A 24360-nucleotide genomic window follows, 5' to 3' on the forward strand; every position below is an offset into this window, starting at 1 on the left:
GACGACGAAGCAGGACACTGTGTGGACGCCGTTGGGCCCTGAAGATGTCATGTTGTGACAGTGGAGGCTGTTTCAGAGCCGGGGAGGGTGATAGATAGGCGGCGGCAATAGTGGACTTTCGAGGGACTGTGTGTGTGTGTGTGTGTGTGTGTGTGTGTGTGTGTGTGTGTGTGTGTGTGTGTGTGTGTGTGTGTGTGTGTGTGTGTGTGTGTGTGTGTGTGTGTGTGTGTGTGTGTGCAGTTACTAAAATGAGATCCAGACACAGATCCGGGGAAAATGTCAAACAGTCTTGCTCTTACAAGCTGTGGTTTGTGTAAACAAGATATATTCTTGGAGATATTTGACTAGATTAGAAAATAGCAGGGGGTAACTCAGCCCTTCAACAAACAAAAAGATCAACAAGAGCCAGACAAAATAGAGTTAACTCTCTTTAGGAAGTGAAAACATACTTCACGTTAACATCTAAATGAATTTGAGGACCCCTGTAGGTATATATATATGTATATATATATACAAATATATATACTGTACATAGAGTTGAAGTCAGAAGTTTACATACACCTTAGCCAAATACATTTAAACTAAGTTTTTCACAATTCCTGACATTTAATCCTAGTAAAAATGTCCTGTCTTAGGTCAGACAGGATCACCACTTTATTTTAGGAATGTGAAATGTCAGAATAATAGTAGAGAGAATGATTTATTTCAGCTTTTATTTCTTTCATCACATTCCCAGTGGCTCAGAAGTTTACATACACTCAATTAGTATTTGGTAGCATTGCCTTTAAATTGTTTAACTTGGGTCAAACGTTTCGGGTAGCCTTCCACAAGCTTCCCACAATAAGTTGGGTGAATTTTGCCCCATTCCTCCTGAAAGAACTGGTGTAACTGTGTCAGGTTTGTAGGCCTCCTTGCTCACACACGCCTTTTCAGTTCTGCCCACACATTTTCTATGGGATTGAAGTCAGTGCTTTGTGATGGCCACTCCAAAACCTTGACTTTGTTGTCCTTAAGCCATTTTGCCACAACTTTGGAAGTATGCTTGGGGTCATTGTTCATTTGGAAGACCCATTTGCGACCAAGCTTTAACTTCCTGACTGATGTCTTGAGATGTTGCTTCAATATATCCACATAATTTTCTATCTCATGATGCCATCTATTTTGTGAAGTGCACCAGTCCCTCCTGCAGGAAAGCAACCCACAACATGATGCTGCCACACAGTGCTTGTCGGTTGGGATGGTGTTCTTCGGCTTGCAAGCCTCCCCGTTTTTCCTCCAAACATAACAATGGTCATTATAGCCAAACAGTTCTATTTTTGTTTCATCAGACCAGAGGACATTTCTCCAAAAAGTGCGATCTTTGTCCTCATGTGCAGTTGCAAACCGTAGTCTGGCGGTTTTGGAGCAGTGGCTTCTTCCTTGCTGAGCGTTCTTTCAGGTTATGTCCATATAGGACTCATTTTACTGTGGATAGAGATACTTTTGTTCCTGTTTCCTCCAGCATCTTCACAAGGTCCTTTGCTGATGTTCTTGAAATGATTTGCACTTTTTGCACCAAAGTACGGTCATCTATAGGAGACAGAACGCGTCTCCTTCCTGAGCGCTATGACGGCTGTGTGGTCCCATGGTGTTGACACTTGAGTGATATTGTTTGTATAGATGAACGTGGTACCTTCAGGCATTTGGGAATTGCTCCCAAGGATGAACCAGACTTGTGGAGGTATCCAATTTTTTTCTGAGGTCTTAGCTGATTTCTTTTGGATTTTCCCATGATGTCAAGCAAAGAGGCACTGAGTTTGTAGGCAGGCCTTGAAATACATCCACAGGTACACCTCCAATTGACTCAAATGATGTCAATTAGCCTATCAGAAGCTTCTAAAGCCATGACATCATTTTCTGGATTTTTCCAAGCTGTTTAAAGGCACAGTCAACTTAGTGTATGTAAACTTCTGACCCACTGGAATTGTGATACAGTGAAATAATTTGTCTGTAAAAAAAATTTTGGAAAAATTACTTGTGTCATGCACAAAGTAAATGTCCTAACCGACTTGCCAAAACTATAGTTTGTTAGCAAGACATTTGTGGAGTGGTTGAAAACGAGTTTCAATGACTCCAACCTAAGTGTATGTAAACTTCCGACTTCAACTGTATATATATATATATATAGTACCAGTTAAAAGTTTGGACACACCTACTCATTGCAGGGTTTTTCTTTATTTTTACTATTTTCTACATTGTAGAATAATAGTGAAGACATCAAAACTATGAAATAACACATATGGAATCATGTAATAACCAATAAAGTGTTAAACAAATAAAAATATATTTTATATTTGAGATTCTTCAAAGTACCCACCCTTTAACTGGATGACAGCTTTGCACACTCTTGGCATTCTCCCAACCAGCTTCATGAGGTAGTCACCTGGAATGCATTTCAATTAACAGGTGTGCCTAGTTCAAAGTTAATTTGTGGAATTAATTTCCTTCTTAATGCGATTGAGCCAATCAGTTGTGTTGTGACAAGGTAGGGTTGGTAAACAGAATATAGCCCTATTTAGTAAAATACCAAGTCCATATTAAGGCAAGAACAGCTCAAATAAGCAAAGAGATATGACAGTCCATCATTACTTTAAAGGCATGAAGGTCAGTCAATCCAAAAATGTCAAGAGCTTTGAAAGTTTCTTCAAGTGCAGTTGCAAAAACCATCAAGCGCTATGATGAAACTGGCTCTCATTTGGACTGCCACAAGAAAGGAAGACCCAGAGTTACCTCTGCTGCACAGGATAAATTCATTAGAGTTACCAGCCTCAGAAATGTAGAATTCAAGGCACAATTAACCAGCATGGCTACCACAGCATTCTGCAGCAATATGCCATCACATCTGGTTTGCGCTTAGTGGGACTATCATTTGTTTTTCAACAGGACAATGACCCACAACACACCTTCAGCTGTGTAAGGGCTATTTGACCAAGAAGAGGAGGGATGGAGTGCTGGCCTCCACAATCACCAGACCTCAACCCAGCTGAGATGGTTTGGGATGAGTTGAACCACAGAGTGAAGGAAAAGCAGCCAAAAAGTGCCCATCATATGTGGGAACTCCTTCAAGACTGTTGGAAAAGCATTCTGGGTGACTACTTCATGAAGCTAGTTGAGAGAATACCAAGAGTGTGCAAAGTTGAACCCGATCTAGCATCTCTGGAGAGACCTGAAAATAGCTGTGCAGCGACTCTCTCTTTCCAACCTGACAGAGCTTGAGAGGATCTGCAGAGAAGAATGGGAGAAACTCCCCAAATACAGATGTGCCAAGCTTGTAGCGTCATACCAAGAAGACTCTAAGCTGTAATCACTGCCAAAGGTGCTTCAACAAAGTACTGAGTAAGGGTCTGAATAATTATGTAAATGTGATATTTAATTAATTAATTAATTTTATATAAATTTGGAAACTTTTCTAAAAACCTGTTTTTACTTTGTCATTATGGGGTATTGTGTGTAGATTGATGAAGAAAAATAAGGCTGTAATGTAACAAAATGTGCAAAAAGTCAAGAGGCCCGAATACTTTCCGAATGCACTGTATATATATTATACCTATTTAATCGCTTTTTTGGGCAGCAAAACGGAGAACACCATCGTCTTCGTGAGAATCTCCCCTTTCCATAGTGGGGTCATGGTAGTTTGTAGCCCAAATGGTTTGGACGCTACAGACAGAAGTTGGCACATCAGCAGCACTAACTTTGGAAACTACAGTCATTTTTGTGAGAAGTCCAATTTCCGGGATGTCTCACAGCTGGAGCTCGGCCATCTACAAATATTTGTAGCTTAAACTGACAGATTTTGATGGGGATTTTTTAAATTATTGTACTTAGATTGACGTAACCAGACGTGTTTTGACTTCATGCAAACCCAAACAACATATCTAGCCCAGGCTACCACCCAAACAACACTACACTGTTGTTGTTATTGCACATTTCCCACCTGGTGATAGTGTCTATCACTGACACCAATAGGCTTGTTCACACCATCTGCCAGTGAGGTGCACAGAGACACCCGAGTGCCAAGGGAACACTTTAAATGTGCCACTGCCATAATGCCTCTGTCCCCCTGTGCACTACTACGTGTCATGAGTGAGTCTCTAGTTGAGGACACACTGTAGTAGGAGGCAAACGATGTGAGGACAAAACAGGGATGCTGTTTGACATGATTTGTGTGGACATCACCTGAGGATGTCTTCTCACACATAATACAGCCATGAGTTCCCACTTCCCACCGAGAACAGAGCTTGTTTTGAGTGAATGCCCACTAGGATTGGATACCATTTCAATTCAAGTCAGTTGAGACTAATTCAATTGAATCACTGTTATAAATCAATTATATTGCCTATGAAAAACTGAACTTGAAAAGAAATTGACAACATTGCACAGCCAGCTGGCAAAGAGATGGGCCAACGAAAAGAAAGATGTGAGCCTTACTTTACAAACATAATTGTTTCTAGGTCTAAATCAAAACTCTGTTACGACTTTTTAAGTCTAGCATTAAATAACAATGACAGAAATTCACTGCATTGCTCAGCTACTTTGTAAAGTCACTGATAAACTGAGTAGTTTGGCTATGAAAAGTCAACTGACATTTACTCTTGAGGTGTTGACCTGTTGCACCCCCGACAACTACTGTGATTATTATTATTTGACCATGCTGGTCATTTATGAACATTTGAACATATTGGCCATGTTCTGTTATACTCTCCACCCGGCACACCCAGAAGAGGACTGGCCACCCCTCATAGCCTGGTTCCTCTCTAGGTTTCTTCCTAGGTTCTGGCCTTTCTAGGGAGTTTTTCCTAGCCACCGTGCTTCTACACCTGCATTGCTTGCTGTTTGGGGATTTTGGGCTGGGTTTCTGTACAGCACTTTGAGATATCAGCTGATGTAAGAAGGGCTATATAAATACATTTGATTTGATTTCAGTTTGATGGTAATTTCACCGCAGACAGTCTTTGAGGAGGGGATTCAATTCTGTCCCGACACATTTCTCTTAGAACAGCCTACTTGCACAAAACTTCACAACAAAGTCTGTGATTTCAGGGGTTGTTTCATGCTTCTGATGGTTTGATCGTCACTGTGTTTTCACATGCAATGGGGGAAAGAAAGAGTTTGTCTTTCTCAAGGTTCTTTTAGATACTCCCCCGTCTCCCATCCCCCTGCACAATTAATTTTATCTTTGGGGGTATTATCAAGAGGGAGCCTGGCAAAGCAGCATGACAGAAAATGGTAAAGAACCCGAGGCCTGGGGTGGGAATTAATCTGTTTGACAAGATCTCTCACAAACGATTTGCCTGGCTTTCGTTCAGTTGGATGTCGTCGCCACAACCCAGCGTATCTATGGGGCTGTGGATAAGCATGTTTCAACCATAATGCTGACAGAATCAAATCACGTTGGAATAAACAACGACAGAGCAGCACTGAGACTGAGATGGGGTTGGGAATGAATCCTAAACATGCATGTTTGAAAGTAAGAAAAATACATCAGCAGACTATTTAGCAGTGTGCCAAGGTTAAACGCTTTAACCTTGAGGCTTAGTATTTAGCAAAACCATGCCAACATCTTGAAGTGAGACAGCAGAACACCGATCAATCTTTTTGGAATCATGAAGGCACATTTTCCTAATTTCCAAGCCAACGTAAGAGAATATGTATTAATATGGTGAAATGAATCAAAGCATTTCTTGAAGAAAAAAAGAACCCACAGAACATATTGGCCCTTTTCGTTTATACCGGCTCTTTCAGTACTTTCCAAACTATTGATATCATCCCAGACATTTGACGCATAATCCGGGATGCGGAAAATTAATCAAAGTAATGATTGAATAATTATCTCTAGTGCAATTAATTAAACATGCCAATGAACTCATCATGAACAGCTGTCCTAGCTTCCCCATTTAATCACTTGTGAGAATTACCAAACACATGGAGGACGCGGAGTGCATGCAATAATCTCCGCAAAGTGCATTGTTTACAACCAGTAATTAATACCATACTGTGTATTAGTGAGTAAAGTGACTGCTACACAGTCATATAATTGTCCTAGAGAGAGTTGGGTTTGTTGTTCGCCGGTTGCCTCCGAGACTCCTCCTTAAATAGCAGACAGTTTACTTGATCACTTATTTTTTGGTTTACTCAATGTTGTCAACATACTGTATAGGCAGCGCTGCATCCCACAAATGATCCAAGGGATTACTGTATGTTTGGCGTATACTTTTGTGATAACTGCCTTGCATTAGCGTACGAGTACAGTAGTATGAACAGTAAACTGTCAAACCCTGTGCTAAAAAACTAGCTGCATCTCCGGGACACCCAATTCCCTGACCACATCCCCTCTGCACTAGAATGTCCACATATACAGCATCCTTTGTTTTACAGTATGTCACTGCCCTGAAACCTGAAATCATTTCCAAAGTTTTTTTCTTCAAGGAAGGGACTAGCTAAGTCCGACAGTCAAACCCACATTCAGCCTATTTAAAAGGTTGCCGTGACCATGCCAACCGAGTCTGCCGGGTTTTTGCTATGAGGTCATTTTGGGCATCACATACCCCGCTTTCATGGTCCGCCAAAGCCTGCCAGTCACAGAGGACTGAGGGAAATGGAGTCTGTGGTTCTGACATATGGAGGATCTATCTGGAGCAGACTAGTGTCTGGTGGATGAATTAGGATTGACAGCTAATACAGTGATGTAACACGTGTGTGAATCATCACAAGTGGACTCTCTTGGGAACTACTTTGCAGCGGTGATTATGGAGGAGTATGTAGCTATGGCGACGATAACTTACAGGTCATCACTGATCGCAATGATACGTCTATGGGCTTTTCTTACATTTCGTAATATGCACCGGTGTCCAACAATGGCGACATTATAATCTTGATAATTACATGCACTTATTTGAGTTTACATAAAAATGGCCCCATTGTGATTAGAATATTAAATAATTGTGGGCTGCTGAATCCAAATTGTAATTAGCATATTCATTTAAATTCCAATATCTCACACAGTACATTTCATTGGGAATGATAACAATAGGGCACAATGGAGATATTACAGTAATTAAAAAAAGCTTAGTGTGAACTATGTGACTGCTCTGTCAAGAGTGTCTAACTACATGATAAAACGCAGAATTAAGTGTGTCAACTCATATGAGTGGCATGCACAATACTAGTCAGGGACAAAAAATATTGTCATTGTCTATATTTGAATGATTTGTTGGTTGGCCATGCATATTTGATGCAGTACACCCACTTATTTGACATGAAGGTGAAACGCTTCCTGTTTTGTCTGGAACCTTAATATTTTCCTTCTTACTAAGTTATTCTCCTCCAGGTCAAATACGACTGAATAGAAACTTAAATAAATATTCCAGAGACACTGAACGATGCCTCTCAAGCAGTGTTAATGGTATTTAGCCTTATCTGGGATTGGTTTGTTTATACCCCGCTTGAAAAACACCAAACGCTTTTTGTCTCCTTTTGAGAGCATCTCAATTAACTCTTCCGACAAGAAAGTGATGAATTAACTCTGCTATTCGATCAACACATGCCCACAGCATGGGCATTAGGCTTCTCATGGGCCATGCTAATGTTGCTAGCTTTGAAAGCAAACAGCCCGTTGTTGTCCTCGGACTGTAATGCAGATTGAATTATGATGGTGTGTACAATCAATTATTTCAAATGACATCGTAGTGTTATTCCAATGTGATGCTTTGATGGGAAGGAGAATCCACAACGTCAAAATTAAAAACCATCTCAATGGCTGTGTCACTACAAAGAAATCTTTGAAACCATTGTTGTCAACAACAAAACATATGACTCGGCCTGCTGTAGTCACACTGGTGGACTCACTCAATACCTTTGAGCGAAATGGAATATTGATTGGCCCAAAAATAAATTCAAAGCCTCAATAAATGTTCCTTCTTGTTGTGAGGGAAATATATACTGGCTTTGATCATTTTATTGTTAACCCTGATGGGTGGCTCTTAAAAAAATTGATTTCCCTACCAAGTTATTGCTCTTTTTTCTGTGTTTAGCTAAATAAGCTGTTAGACCGGCAGATACTCTAGCCAGCTAAAAGGTTATTGTTGACTCTGCTTCAGAACAAGGATGGCAATAAATTGACATTGTGAATTTCTTTGGCTGTGAGGTTGTGCAAGGCTTTTAAAGGATTTCTGGGTGCATCGATAGCAATTATATTTAAATGACCCAGAAATGTCAATTTTTTTCAATGACAGTTGGCGTGACTGTTCAAATGCACCAATTTGCTGTTTTGATGGTATTTTGACCTTAAATTATTTATTTTTACAGCATATATAGACATACTACTATCTGAAAAATGCCTTGCTATGTGATAGTGATTTGTGGTTCAAGAGGTTTCTTGGAAAAGGTTGCAGGATCATAATTTTTAGGGTCATATTTAAGTGGTTTGTATGACAGTTGGATGTGGATGAACTAGGAGCGTTCTGTTTGTCTACATAGAGTCCATTTTTATTGGTTTGTATGACGGTTGGATAAGGATAAACTAGGGGCCTTCTGTTACTGTACATGTTCTAGCATGGGAACATTAATCTCACGTGTTATTTAATAGATTGACTGAAACAACTCTCTAAGATGGCATTATAATGTCCCCAATACCCACTGAGTGGTTTGTATAGATATGGCTGAACTAACAACAATCCATTGCACACACGTCTAGATGGGAGAGGCTTTACGGACACGCCTGGTGCCCAAATTGATGACGTATAGTGCATTCGGAAAGTATTCAGACCCCTTAACTTTTTCCACATTTTGTTACGTTACAGCCTTATTCTAAAATTCATTAAATAAAAAATTTATAAAAAACATTTATGCCAATTTATTAAAAATAAAAACAGAAATACCTTATTTACATAAGTATTCAGACCCTTTGCTATGATATTCTAAATTGAGCTTAGGTGCATCTTCACTGTTGACGTTGAGACTGGTGTTTTGCAGGTACTATTTAATGAAGCTGCCAGTTGAGGACTTGTGAGGCATCTGTTTCTCAAACTAGACACTCTAATGTACTTGTCCTCTTGCTCAGTTGTGCACCGGGGCCTCCCACTCCTTTCTATTCTGGTTAGGGCCAGTTTGCGCTGTTCTGTGAAGGGAGTAGTGTCACGTCTGCTCCCCCCGGCACTTGAGGGAGCCAGGCTACCCTGCATCACGCACTCCTATCATCCATTACGCATACCTGCCTTCCCTCGTCACGCACATCAGTTATATTGGACTCACCTGGACTCACTCATCACCTGTTATTACCTCCCCAATATTTGTCAGTTCCCCAGCTCTGTTCCTCGCTTCGGCATTGATTGTTTTTTTGTCTTTGTTTTCTTGTATGCTGACGCTGTTCCTGTCTCGTTCCATGTCCGTTTCTTATTAAATGTTTGACTCCCCGTACCTGCTTCGTCTCTCCAGTGTCAACTCATGTGACAAGTAGTACACAGTGTTGTACGAGATCTTCAGTTTCATGGCAATTTCTGTATGGAATAGCCTTCATTTCTCAGAACAAGAATATACTGATGAGTTTCTGTTACGTTCGTCGATAGAAGAATTGCAGCGTGGTAAGCGTACATCTTACTTTAATAGATGAACACCAACAAAACCACAAAAATACAAAACCGAACGTAATGTTCTGCAGGGCTAGACAGCACAATGCAAAAACAAGGTCCCACAATCTCAGGTGGGTAAAGGGCTGCCTAAGTATGATCCCCAATCAGAGACAACGATAAACAGCTGCCTCTGATTGGGAACCATACTAGGCCAACAAAGAAATATAAACATAGATTTGCCCACCCAAGTCACACCCTGACCTAACCAAATCTCTAACTCAACTCTCTAAGGTCAGGGCATGACAGTTTCAGAAGAAAGTTTGTTTCTGGCCATTTTGAGTCAGTAATCGAACCCACAAATGCTGACGCTCCAGATACTCAACTAGTCTAAAGAAGGCCAGTTTTATTGCTTCTTTAATCAGAACCACAGTTTTCAGCTGTGCTAACATACTTGCAAAAGGGTTTTCTAATGATCAATTAGCCTTTTAAAATGATAAACTTGGATTAGATAACACAACGTGCCATTGGAACACAGGAGTGATGGTTGTTGATAATGGGCCTCTGTATGCCTATGTAGATATTCCATAAAAACATCTGTAGTTTCCAGCTACAATAGTCATTAATGTTTCCAGCTACATACAACATTAACAATGTCTACACTGTATTTCTGATCAATTTGATGTTATTTTAATGGACAAAAAATTTGCTTTTCTTTAAAAAACAAGGACATTTCTAAGTGACCCCAAACTTTTGAACGGTAGTGTGTATATATATATTTTTTTTAATAAATTTGCAACAATTTCTAAAAACCTGTTTTTGCTTTGTCATTATGGTGTATTATGTGTAAATTGATGGGGTAAAAAAAGAAATAATCAATTTTAGAATAAGGCTGTAACGTAACATGGGGGAAAAAGTCAAGGGGTCTGAATACTTTCCGAATGCACTGTGTGCCGCGCAGCCAGAGTCGAATGGAGACGAACGGAGATGAACTGATTCGATTCAGTCAGTTCAGTCAGTCAGTCAGTCGTCCTTATGAACACTTCCCTGCTGGCTAATTTATAGACGTGGCTATAAACTTCAGCGAGAATTAGAAACTTGTCTGCCGAAGTTGGGACTAGTTCAGAATCATTCTGTTTTTATCTGAGAATGTACATTTTTTACAAAAATGTAGACATTTATCCTGTAGTTGTACATTTTTTGGTGAAAATCACTACAATAAATGTGCTTTAGCTGTCACCCTGGCCTGATATTGGCTACACTATCTAACTACTTCCCTCTCCTTACCATGGCAAGCGGGAGCAAAGGACACTGTGCCCTGTGTTGTTGTGTTGCAGGGTTGCAGCACAATCTATCCCCATTGAGCAGTGTAGACTGTATCACGTGACATCCAGATGGTTACTAGTACCAAAAAACAATATTAGAAGTTATTTCTCGTGTAAGCTGTTATCCTACTCAAAATAAAATAAAGTTGAATGGAACAAATTGGCCACTTTAGCTCCATGTGATACAGCTGCCCGGTGGGAAGCACGAACCTCTTCGCCCAACCATATTGCTTCGCTCTGGGACCCCTGTCGCCCGGGGCTGAGGATAACAAGCACCTCGATACAACAGTGATGCGCTGGTCATTCGTAACGGCTTGTCGTTAGCTAATTGGCATATCACGGTGTCATCCAGATGGTGACCAATACTAACAATTATTTCTCCCTCGCCCATCAAAATAAACATGACTTTCTTGTTTAACTAGCGCCATGCTGCTGTTGTTGCCAGCTAGCCAACATAAACTAGCTTGCTGGGAAGGGCTAATCAAGACGACTGAACTGACTGAACCGAATCCATTCATCTCCACTTGACTCAGCTACACGACATACGTCATCGATTTGGGCACCAGGCGTATAGCCTCTCCTCTGTACATCCAGGCTGTATCACATTCGACCACGATTGGGAGTCCCATAGGGCGGCGCACAATTGGCCCAGTGTTGTCCAGGTTTGCCCGGGGTAGGCCGTCATGGTAAATAAGAATTTGTTCTTAACTGACTTGCCAACTTAAATAAAGGTTATTTTAAATGTACTGAAACAACCATGTAACATGGGATTATAATCCCCTCAATACCCAACTATTATGCATTTGGTCGATACTATATAATGGAGTTCAAGGTGAGCAGATTATTTGGTGGCAGTTTAAGTCATTCTCTAAACTAACAGCGTTTCATCTCCCACTTGTAAGCATGTCATCTGTTGTGCAAACATTTTCTTCACTCCCCTTTCCATCTCTCAGTCACCCTCTCGCTCTTTTCCCTCTTTCTTCCTTCCTTCCTTCCCTCCCTCCCTCTGTCACACCCGAGCCATCCATCCAAACCCCTAGACCATGAAATTAGCTTAAGACATAAAGCGGTGAATGACACAGGTGTGGATACAAATGAGAACATCCAAAAGAAGAAGTGCAGATGCGAGATGTGCGACACTGTAGTGGTTAAGACATTTAGAATTACATGTCACAGCTTACTTATTCTTTTATTTTGTGCCTAGTCTTTTGGGGGCTGACGTGTAATGTGTATTCCAGAAGCTAACGCTAGCTTGGTATTAGCACACGCAGCAGAGCTCAAGGTAATGCTTGTGAGAAACTCGTATTCCTGCGTCTCATTTCCCAACGAAAACTTTTAAAGTCGTTTAAGCTTGTCCGCAATTCTTCTATGCGCGGTATAAATTCTGACGCTTCTCGTCCTCTATCCCTTTTTAACGCGTTCAGATATTCAAATATTCTATTCATCCCCTTCTTTAATAATTGCCTCCCGTGTACAACTAAGATTTGGTGTGCGACAAGCCCCGGGGGAATCATGGTGGCTATTGTTTGCGACAAAGTATGTTAATGTAGCTGCGGAGCGTCTTGACTGACACCGATGTAAACAAGTCCTGCGATAGTGGGGATGATGAAAACATCTATTGTGTGTTCTGACTGTGTGGTTATGGGCGGCATGACATGGTCTGGGCTTGATTGTCAGCACGATTAGCAATTTAATAATGTGGGAGTTGTTGAGAGAGAGCGATAGAGTCAGAGCCCTGTTAATATCCACAGTCAGTTGGTTTTGTCACAAAGGGGATGCGAGTGAATGTGCCAAATGAAAGGCAGACATTTCATGAGATGAGAGAGTGACATTTATACAGCAGGCCTTTTATGAGATATTCTAATTTAAAGTAGATTCAGTGACATACGGTAGATGCGTTGCCCCTTTGGCCAAAGTCGTGCAATAAGCCAGGGGCGACAAATCAAGGGGATGTGAGAAAATACTGGTACCATCATTGTATTTCATTGTTCTACGTCCATTACTTTAAAACTGTGCAGGTAGGAGTACAGATTAAGTAAATATTGTGTTGTTGAAATCAACGAAAATGGTCAGCATTAAATGGAAATGTATAGATTGTAGTAGGCCTACTGTGTTGTTTTGACTAGTTGGAAAAACTCCACCTCTTGAGAGAGAAGGGATACATCACAGCTCAAGAATGCTGGAATGTTATTGACTATTGGCATTTGTCATCATAGGCATCGACTCCATTCTTTCCGTTACATCCTTCTCCACGATGGGCAAAGGTTTACTGTCATCTACTTTCCTTCAAAAACCCTTTGAGTTCCATGATAGCCGTATTCAAAATGTGTCGTCCAATTACCCAATCTCGACTAAAGGGAACCGCATGTTGAAAGGGGGAAAGTAAAAGAGGTACATGCAAAGTGTGAAGGTATCTCTTTTGATTGATGGGACCTTTTTTGGTGTGTGAAGGGGAGAGTCGAGAGTGTGTCCACCGTTTAATGATCCTTGGCGTTTTTGAATGATTACTAGCGCATTTGTCTCGACACTGAGAAGTGAGTGTGGAATTGAAAAGCTAATCAATTGCTCCTTTGCTTGGGCAAATGATGGACTAATGATTACCTGCTATAAGGTGATGCTGCCATCATCTACATATGGATTCGCCTGCTGTGGAGACTTTGTATAATTAATATGAAAACAATGGGAAGAAGCAATACCCCACCACTAAAGCAAAAAACGCTTGGCATAAACCAATGAATCCCTTTTTACTGGCTTGTTCATGTGACACCAATATGTAATAAAGGTGTTATGCATGACTTTTCAACAAATATATAATATTTGGACATACAAAGATCCCAAATCACCAATACATGCATGAATGCAATAGCAAACATACCAGCTGTCTCTAGTGCAAACAAGACTATTGGCCTTCACAATTCAGTGTAGAGTATTCATTGAAATAGCTGCATGTATGAGTACCTATGAAACGTGTTGGCCATAACAGTAAATCTGCTCCATTAGTCTGTCCGGGGTGAGTTGGATGCAAATAACTGGTAAAATGTCCATCCCGCCCAACCAATTATATTTGGGCGACATTGGCTGTTTGAGTTACAGTGGAATGATGGGTTACTAGGCGACAGTGGCTTAATAACTATCTACCCTGTTTGAGTTACAATGGAATAATGGGTTACTGGAGAACCGCCTTCAGACATAAAGCTGACAGTTATATAGTGTTGTACAGTACAGTATAGAAGTTAAATGTAAATGTGGATCCTAATGAGGTTATTCTGTCAATACGATGCTGAATTATGAATAACAATCTGGCCACACCACTGTGGTGAATTGATTGCTTTTATTTAGTAAGGTTTTTTATTTCTGTCTCGGACAAAAAAGGTCAAAGTCCATCACACGCTTGCTTGCACAAATACACACACACACACACACACACACACACACACACACACACACACACACACACACACACACACACTCGCACACTAATTCAAACACAAGCACTTGAGGGATGCCCAGGGTCAAGAGGTGTTCAAGGCGTGCTTGGAAAAAATCATGACACCAGCAAATATGTCATGACGTTCTCTTTATTTACATGGAAGTTGCTGTCTCAGCCTGTTCCATATTGTGGTAATTTCCCATTTGAATGTCATAACGGTTATTGCAGTCGTTGAAGCGAACATTAACCAGCCTTCTCTCTTTTTGCCCTTTTTTAAAAACAATCTATCTTCTCTCTCATATGGACCTTTTCTCACTATCTTTCAATGCTTGTCTGCTTGTTTGTCTGCTTGTCTGTCTGTCTGTTTATTTTTCTCTTCACTATAAACTCATAAACTCTCACTGTTTCTCCACTGACATAACTATCTCTGCCAACATTTCTGTATCTCTCCAACTCTTAGAATCATCCGCTCTCTTCAAACTCAGTATATTTCCTTTGCTCCCTCGCTCTGTCCATCAACCTCTCTTCCCCTTTTTCTCCTTGACATTAATGGTGAAATGGGGAGAGATACTTGTTGTTCTCTCCATCTTCTCTTAACCGTAGGGAAAAACGCTGGAAAAGTTCCCTCTGAATTGCTCTGTAAAATGGGTGCTTTGACATTTCCTCCCCGAGATGGGCCGGTACATTATATCACAAATAATTGGAGTATATTACAGATATGACATGCTGATGGCAGGGTGGATTCAACCCCTCACATCTGCCTCTGCCAAGCTTGTACACAAAGCTTGCATTTTGTTACAGGCACGTCTCTACACTATACTCGGAGAGAGGCCTCCTTTCTCTGCTCTCTCTGCCTTACTCTCGTTCTGTAATCAACAGTGATTCATCTCTGACACGTCTTCTTAGGATGGTACAGTATTCAACAGGGGCCACTTTGAAGCCAAGTAGTTTTTTTTGTGGGAATGACATAGCCAAGCTAAGAAAGATTGATACAGAAAATAAGCTGTTTTTCAGAATTGGGGCCTATGACGTTAGTTGAGGCGATGTTGGTTGAGTAGGCCTGTGTCATCATGAACAATGGGTCACATCCAGACAACCTCAATAAGACCCTACACCCTAGATTAGACCCTACTGTACATCTGAAAGGACTAGAAAGGTATAAACAAATTCCACCTCTGATTAGCCTATCAAAGGGCAAGGGAGAGTTAATGATATATTATTTCCAGTGTGATCTGTACATGTGCATATAGGGAGTAGGGGTTAGGGATTGTTTTTGGACCAGGTAATGATTTCCTAAATAAAAAGACTTCAGCTATCAGGGACCTCTGAGTATGTCAGTTTGTTATCATCAGTTGACAATCTGACCTTGTGAGTTCAAACAAATGTGACAAGATGAGTCCTTCTTTAAGCATGCTACAAACAGGGAATTGTTTGCAACTTTCCTCTCTTAGACTGATCCAAGACCAGTGTCATGAAATGTTTACTTCCATCAACAAGTGTATTTTGTACAAAAATGGTGGCTAACTTAGAGCATCACTTACAGCACACAACATTCTAGTAGGAACTACATAATCCAAAAGGCCATAAAAGGGAAACAGATCAATATGTTGCAAAGAACCATCAGATAATCTATTTGTCTTTCTACGGTACAGTTCACTAAACCTTTGAACTAAACTTTAATATAAACTTTTCTACACATATAAGTTCATTTGTCCCAATACATTGGTCTCCTAAAATGGGAGGACTATGTACAAAAAGTGCTGTAATTTCTAAACAAAATACCATCAACTTAAAACTGATCGTCTGCACTTCATTTCGAATCCAAGGTGCTGGAGTACAGAGCCAAAACAACAGAAAATGTGTCACTGTCTCAATGTTTTTAGAGCTAGATGTATATACAGCACATATCACCATCACTAAAGGAGACTGAAATAGTGGAGAATGTTAAAGTAAGGTATTATGGTTTGTAGAAACAGCTGCAGTTCTGGTATCAATTACTGCTACAGTGATGGAAGCACATCCAGTCACAGAGGTAGGTTTACATCAGTCATAATACTCAGTGTGTGTATTATGAGTACTTTGTCACTCGATTCTATCTATCAGCAATGTTTGGTATTATAAAGTACATCTTTATAATAGTGTAAATGCTAGACACACGAGCCTCCGCAATGTTGAGTCATTCGGGAATTCTTTCCGATACACCCCAGTAATTCAAAGTGATTATCGTTAATATCATTCATATTGGAAGACATTTCAGTGCAGTCTGCTGAAATATTCTCATATCCGGCGGGGCTGGCGCAGCCACTTTCACAGCGACGACAGCAATATTGCGTGTGTTTTGAGTTTATGCAAAGCGCACCATCTCCCTTCGACAGTGCTCAGTCAGAGAGACCGTGGCAAATATCATTAAATGCTCTGCTAACATTTCTCTCTCTCTTTCTTACCCTTCCCTTTTTTGCTGGCTATCACTCTGCGGCAGTGCACAGGGGAGAGAGAGTGCATTGATCAGCCAAAGTGAGCAGCCATTTCGCTGGGTGAGTCTCCGAGGTGACTCCGCCTCTGAATGGGAATTGCTCATTTCACCTGGGTGCCTTGCTTAGTGGGGCTAACGGGGAGTCACACCAGGAGGGAGTAGAAGCCGGGGCCAGGGGCCCCGGTCAGGGCTTGGCAGGCGGGAGATAAGAGCTTGGGGGCCACTCCTCGACCCGATAGTGGTACTAGAGCTCCCCCACTCTCTCCATTGTTTTCTTACTGGCTTGCACCAAGCTCTCTCTCTCCTTCTCACTCGACCTCAATTACTCACCAGCACACACTGCTACCCTCTCTCTCATTCTCCCTCTCACTGTCTCGGCTTCCCTACACATATGTGAGAGACTAATAATACATTTGGCGTTCTAGTGAGTCAGCCTTCCGTTCGCAGGCTAAAATAAAAGTAAAACATGGGGCATTTATTGAGTTTGAAATCACTAACAGTGGACATCCCAGTACAAATATTCAGCACAACACTAGTTGCCCTGCTAATGTACCATGTGTCCACAATATGCACTAATATGATGTCCAAAGCAGATGTTTAGACAGCAATTTATAAAGGCAATTAAAACATTTCGCAATTTTAGACGACCAGCTATTTTTATGTAGCTCTGTTACACAAAGTTATAGTGGTGTAATGCAGTTCAAGAAATAGAGATTAGAAAATATTTACTAAATAAACTTTGATGAATTGTTCAGCAGTCTTATGGCTTGGGGTAGAAGCTGTTAAGGAGCCTTTTGGTCCTAGACTTGGCACTCCGGTACATAGCAATTCATATATTGTTATTTTCAACAAGGATTTAGTAAACCATTAACAAAGCTTTGGAACAATCTTAACAATAAATTGCAACATAATGAACCAACTTCGCTGCCAGTGTTAATTCAACATGTCCTAAACTTGTGTGGCCTTAACATGCATCTTTGCTGCACACCTAATTCTTCACAAGTCCACCACGCAATCCAGCCGGTCACTTAATTTCCCTACTTCATTCTCCACGTGTTCCAAATACATCCTCCTCACCAGCTACATCCTTATCCAGTCTATCTCTCCTAGACTGCCTCCTCTGTGACAGTCTCATCACGATCTATCAATCAGGCTTCTGAAGCCTGGCACACAGCACAAGGCATGGCCAGTCTGGCCTCATCAGAGCAAGTCAGTCTCCCTCTCTCTAAAAGGTTTGGCTTGCCAGATCCAGCCTTTTCTCTCCACTAACCAAGGGAGAGATGGCAGAACAATGACCTGAGCCGAGCCATCTGATTTGTGGTTGATTCCGTTTCTATGTAAGAGATTGATTGAAAATTGCTTTCAGTATGGACTATTTTACGCTTGTTTTCAATTCAGACACAGAACATTATCTGAAATGACTGCTTTTGAAATGGAATTAATCCCAATCCAGGGGCTAATTGAAATGGTAATTAACAAATTGTGTTGTTATACTCATTGTGGCAAATCTATTGTCCACACTGGTTGATTGTGTGGGACCAGTGTCAGCCTTGTTAACCCATCCAGGCAGCTCTGGCACTCAACGCATGGACATAATGGCTCCAAATTGGCAATCACATTTCAACACACCACATCCATCTCAAAACACGTACCTCCTCTCAAGCCTCATCCTGTGGTTGTCGTCTCAGGAAAGAGAACTGGAACGACAAAAGAGAGAAAAAACAACAGATATTAATGATATAACCGCAACATGACATCTTGTCACAGAAATAATATTATTAAAGCATATCATCATATTTCAAAGTTGATTTGTTTATAGAATTAACCATTATGTAACAACAAAACAACATTTTATCACTGGTACCATTTGGGTGCCAAACTCTCGCTTGGCGGGTAACACAAATTTCATGCACAATCCTAAAAATGACTTAGCAGAAATACTGATTGGCTTTGTGGCCTATAATGAAAACATACAGTATGTTATTACATTCTCCTTAAAGCAGCACAACAAATTACACTTGTGGAGTTGATTATTTACTGTGCCGGGAAGATTTGCTCAGGCTATTTCCTGCTAAATGATACGGTGCCCATACAAGCCTGTGGACTGATATTCTTGTAAATATTAGCTGCTTATTGAACCAAAAGGGAGAAATGTGCTTTAGGTTGTTCTGACAAAATTATGCAGTGATAAAAATAAAATAAAAATTGCCAAATTGGATGTACCCTAATTTCAGTCGTCATGCTTCAAGGTCCCTGAATTGGCCCTGTTTTTCATCAATGTTCATTAAGAAATACTAGTGGTCATGACTGAAGGCAAACATGAGTTGTCTTGGGGGTGTGGTTTGATGTGGGTATTTCTTGGATGTGTCTTTGCCATTCAATCACAACAAACAAGGGCATTAGTGAGTCCAGTGAGGTAAGCTAAGCTATGGAGAAAACTGAGTTTTGAAGTTGAGGACTTCCCTCCCGACTGACTCGCCATCTCAAAATGGTCAGCTAATTCAGTTCTATGCGTAGGCTAAAGCCTTCGCTGCCCTTGAGTTAAGCCCTTGTGTTGTGTTAAACTGACAGCATCTAGCTAGCAAGGCTTGGTGATAGCTGCAGCATGCTATCCTATCCAGCTGATATTTCTGTGTCAAATCAGTTATGGCAAGATAGCAAGAGCCAGTGTTTATAAGACACTCGTTCTACAACATCTGGCTATGAAAGCAGCTGGCAACTTGGTTTCAACGTTTCATCACGTCATGTCACTACATGTTACTGTGGAAATGGTATCAACTGTGAATTGTCCTGCAACACAATCAGCTGTCCTACAACACAATATTCTATAACCTGCTAGTTTTGTCTCGTCTCTCCTTATGTCCACTGTTATATCTTTCCCGGGGGACAAATCCTAGAACTACTAGTATCCCTACAACAGGCGTAGGCTACATGTGGACATTGTACCAACATCTCCCAGCATGAGTGTAGATACATTTATCATTAAAAAAAATGGATGAGTGTGTTTGTGTTACAAAGACAAAACATTTTATGCTGTAAATATCATATTGATGTGCTTATAATGACAGTATGCCTAAACGTACAAATAAGTTGTGTTTAGAGTTCAACTTCAGATGTCTAACCAGAACGGCATTTGTCTATTGTGCCAAATATAAGGAGTTGGTTGTCTAACCACACATTGACATGCACAGCTCTCTGGGTAAGGTTCTGTCTTCAAGTCTCCAGTGGGTGATACAGTCCCATCCATGACATACAATTGAAGTCGAAGGTTACATACACCTTAACCAAATACATTTAAACTCAGTTTCTCACAATTCCTGACATTTAATCCAAGTAAAAATTCCCTGTCTTAGGTCAGTTAGGATCACCACTTTATTATAAGAATGTGAAATGTCAGAATAATAGTAGAGAGAAAGATTTATTTCAACTTTTATTTCTTTCATCACATTCCCAGTGGGTCAGAAGTTTACATACACTCAATTAGTATTTGGTAGCATTGCCTTTAAATTGTTTAACTTGGGACAAACGTTTCGGGTAGCCTTCCACAAGCTTCCTACAATAAGTTGGGTGAATTTTGGCCCATTCCTCCTGTCAGAGCTGGTGTAACTGAGTCAGGTTTGTAGGCCTCCTTGCTCGCACACGCGTTTTCAGTTCTGCCCACACATTTTCTATAGAATTGAGGTCAGGGCTTTGTGATGGGCACTCCAATACCTTGACTTTGTTGTCCTTAAGCCATTTTGCCACAACTTTGGAAGTATGCTTGGGGTCATTGTTCATTTGGAAGACCCATTTGCGACCAAGCTTTATTAACCTCCTGACTGATGTCTTGAGATGTTGCTTCAATATATCCACATAATTGTCCTTCTCAAGATGCCATCTATTTTGTGAAGTGCACCAGTCCCTCCTGCAGCAAAGCACCCCCAAAACATGATGCTGCCACCCCCATGCTTCACGGTTGGGATGGGTGTTCTTCGGCTTGCAAGCCTCCCCCTTTTTCCTCCAAACATAACGATGGTCATTATGGCCAAACAGCTCTATTTTTTGTTTCATCAGACCAGAGGACATTTCTACAAAAAGTATGATCTTTGTACTCATGTGCAGTTGCAAACCGTAGTCTGTTTTTTTATGCCGGTTTTGGAGCAGTGGCTTCTTCCTTGCTGAGTGGCCTTTCAGGTTATGTCAATATAGGATTTGTTTTACTGTGGATAGAGATACTTTTGTACCTATTTCCTCCAGCATCTTCACAAGGTCATTTGCTGTTGTTCTGGGATTGATTTGTACTTTTCGCACCAAACTACGTTCATCTCTAGGAGACAGAGCGCGACTCCTTCCTGAGCGGTATGATGGCTGTGTGGTCCCATTGTGTTTATACTTGCGTACAATTGTTTGTACAGAAGAACGTGGTACCTTCAGGCGTTCGGAAATTGCTCCCAAGGATGAACCAGACTTGTGGAGGTATATAAAAAAAATCTGAGGTCTTGGCTGATTTCTTTTGATTTTCCCATGATGTCAAGCAAAGGTTTGAAGGTAGGCCTTGAAATACATCCACAGGTAACTCCAATTGACTCAAATGAGGTCAATTAGCTTATCAGAAGCTTCTAAAGCCATGACATCATTTTCTGGAATTTCCCAAGCTGTTTAAAGGCACAGTCAACTTAGTGTATGTAAACTTCTGACCCACTGGAATTGTGATACAGTGATACAGTGAAGTGAAATAATTTGTCTGTAAAATCTTGGGGGAAAAATGACTTGTGTCATGCACAAAGTAGATGTCTTAACCGACTTGCCAAAACCATAGTTTGTTAACAAGAAATTTGTGGAGCGGTTGAAAACGAGATTTAATGACTCCAACCTAAGTGTATGTTAACTTCCAACTTCAACTGTAAGTATTCACACCCCTGAGTCAATACTTTGTAAAATAAGCCCATACCCCAATTAATTGAAGCTGTTCTGAGGGGAAAAGAGGGTACAACTCAATATTAGGAAGGTGTTCCTCATGTTTTGTGCACTCAGTGTATAAATATGTGTGTTTCTTTCTAAATCCTGTCCAAACAATTGAACTGGCCACAATTGGACTCCAATCAAGTTGAAGTGACATCTCAAGGATGATGATGATCAAAGGAAATTGGATGCACCTGAGCTCAATTTGGAGTGGCATAGCAAAGGGGTGTGAATACTTATGTAAATTACACATTTCTGTATTTCATTTTCAATACATTTGCAAAAAAAATCTAAAAACATCTTTTAAATTTGCCATAATGGGGTATTGTGTGTAGATGGCACAGAAAAAAAATAAAAATAATCAATTGTGAATTCAGGCTGTAACAACAAAATGTGGAATAAGTCAAGGGGTATGAATACTTTCTGAAGGCACTGTATTACAGGTTATGGACAGGTGCAGTCAGGTGGCAGGAAGGGTGGAATGCATGACAGTCCATCCTGGATATGACAGAGTTTGACTCAACCCATGGGTCCAGCATGAAGAGTTCAATAACTACAGGCAGATGTGAGATGCAGGAGGATGGCACTCCTCTCATAATACTCTGTAGCCTACAGAGTAATTCATACACGCAGAGTGTAATAGCTAAATGTATGTAGATATTCTAAACAAAGTGTTTTGATACATTTCAAGTGTAACAGTTCCATGTAGAATGAACCATACTTCACATAATACTGTAGAAGCAGTGTTCTGCTAATATAGCAATGTGCAAATATTATACCTTCCTGTATGGTGTCCCGTAAGACAGGAATGATCTGATATGTTTGAAGAATACGCAGGATCCCACACCCCATTCAAGTCAATAATAAAAAATAAATGATAAAAGGTAATAAATGTGTCTTGTTTCATTTTAATGCAGAGAGGAAGGTATTCAGACATCGGTATCAACCTGTCTTTTAGTCAGAGAACTCAATTTCAAAAGCATCTCTTCTGCCCATCTGTAGAAAAACAAGGAAGAGTTGATGAGTAACACATGTATTGAAAGGGTGATATTAGTAAACACTTATTATGTACTGTCTCATTAGTAATGACGGTTTGACCCTTCTGAGGTGTTTGGCAACGCCTGATGGTCATGGCAACGTATATCAGCTCTATTTACAGATACCGGCCATGAAGGAGCCCGACTTTGGCTCCTATATCCAACCCAGCTCATATATCACAGAGGGAGAAAGACTCTCACCATACATTTTTTTATTTTATTTTTGACCTTTATTTAACTAGGCAAGTCAGTTAAAAACAAATTCTTATTTTCAATGATGGCCTAGGAACAGTGGGTTAACTGCCTTGTTCAGGGGCAGAACGACAGATTTTTACCTTGTCAGCTCGGGGATTCAATCCTGCAACCTTTCGGTTACTAGTCCAACGCTGTAACCACTAGGCTACCTGCCGCCCCACATGGAATCCAACAGTAAATACAGGGTTGAACATAGCCAATCAGAGATCCAGATTCACAGCTAATTCACAAGAGAGGGCCTCCCGAGTGGGCAGCGGTCTAAGGCACTGCATCACAGTGCTAGAGGCGTCACTACAGATACGGGTTTGATCCCAGACTGTGTCGCACCCGGCCGCGACCGGGAGACCCATGAGGCGGTGCACAATTGGCCCAGCGTCATCCGGGTTAGGGCAGGTTTTGGCCGGCCGGGATGTTCTTGTCCAATCGCGCTCTAGCGACTCCTGTGGCGAGCCGGCGCATGCACTCTGACACGGTCGCCAGACGGACGGTTTTTCCTCTGTGTGCCTTGCTTCCCGTTTAAGCTACCAGTGTGTCAAGAAGCATTGCGTGTTGGCAGGGACGTGTTTCGGGGGACGCATTGCTCTCGACCTTCGCCTCGAAGAGGTCCGAAGAGGAGTTGCAGTGATGGGACAAGACTGTAACTACCAATTTGATATCACGAAAAAGGGAAGAAAAAAATATTTGTACAAATATTAAAAAATATATACAAATAAATATTTCACAAGGGAGACATGCCGATACGGCTCTGATTGGTTGGCATTACTCAATTGGGCCCAGAAGTAGTCCACTGGCACAGTGGAAGGTGGCACTTCCTTACAACATACTGTACAAGACACACAGACACACACAGCACTGAATACATTATCAATCGTGGTTAGGTGAATTCCAGGACAGAAAGTATTTTGACTATTGACCAGATCAAATGTGACCAACCGGATTCAAGTTTCCTCGATTATTCTGAAGCGAGACTGGTGTCTGGCCACTGCCCCAGTCTTCTGTAACAGCTCCTGATATGGCTGAGGCATTCCCACGACGCTGGTGAACAACAAATCCACCAGGTTTTGTACGTAGCCTGTGAATATCATCATTCAATAAACAGAGAGGAAAAAGTGAGGAAAATAACTTGCTCTAGTTTCAAAGTAATGTATATGCTAATAGAGGGATCGTAACTACATAATATATTGTAGGCCGGTGACGCTGACACTGTTACTATGCAACCAGTTGTGTACGCTGCTGAATGTTTACTGATACATTTTGCTATTTGCTACTAGAGTCATCACTATATTTGTAGTAGACA

General features: G+C 41.0%; 1 protein-coding gene across 30 annotated transcripts in view; it reads right to left on the minus strand.

Annotated features, from left to right (window-relative positions):
• Nucleotides 1-24360, minus strand: part of LOC106577623 (receptor-type tyrosine-protein phosphatase delta) — a 645315-nt gene that overhangs the window by 349891 nt on the left and 271064 nt on the right. For all 30 annotated transcript variants that reach the window (XM_014155859.2, XM_014155852.2, XM_045701361.1 and 27 more), the window contains exon 7: nucleotides 18483-18527. The gene's annotated coding sequence lies outside the window, so the exon portion shown is untranslated. The remainder of the gene's footprint in view (nucleotides 1-18482; nucleotides 18528-24360) is intronic.

The sequence above is a fragment of the Salmo salar genome, chromosome ssa18, assembly GCF_905237065.1.
Source record: "Salmo salar chromosome ssa18, Ssal_v3.1, whole genome shotgun sequence".
NCBI lineage: Eukaryota > Metazoa > Chordata > Actinopteri > Salmoniformes > Salmonidae > Salmo > Salmo salar.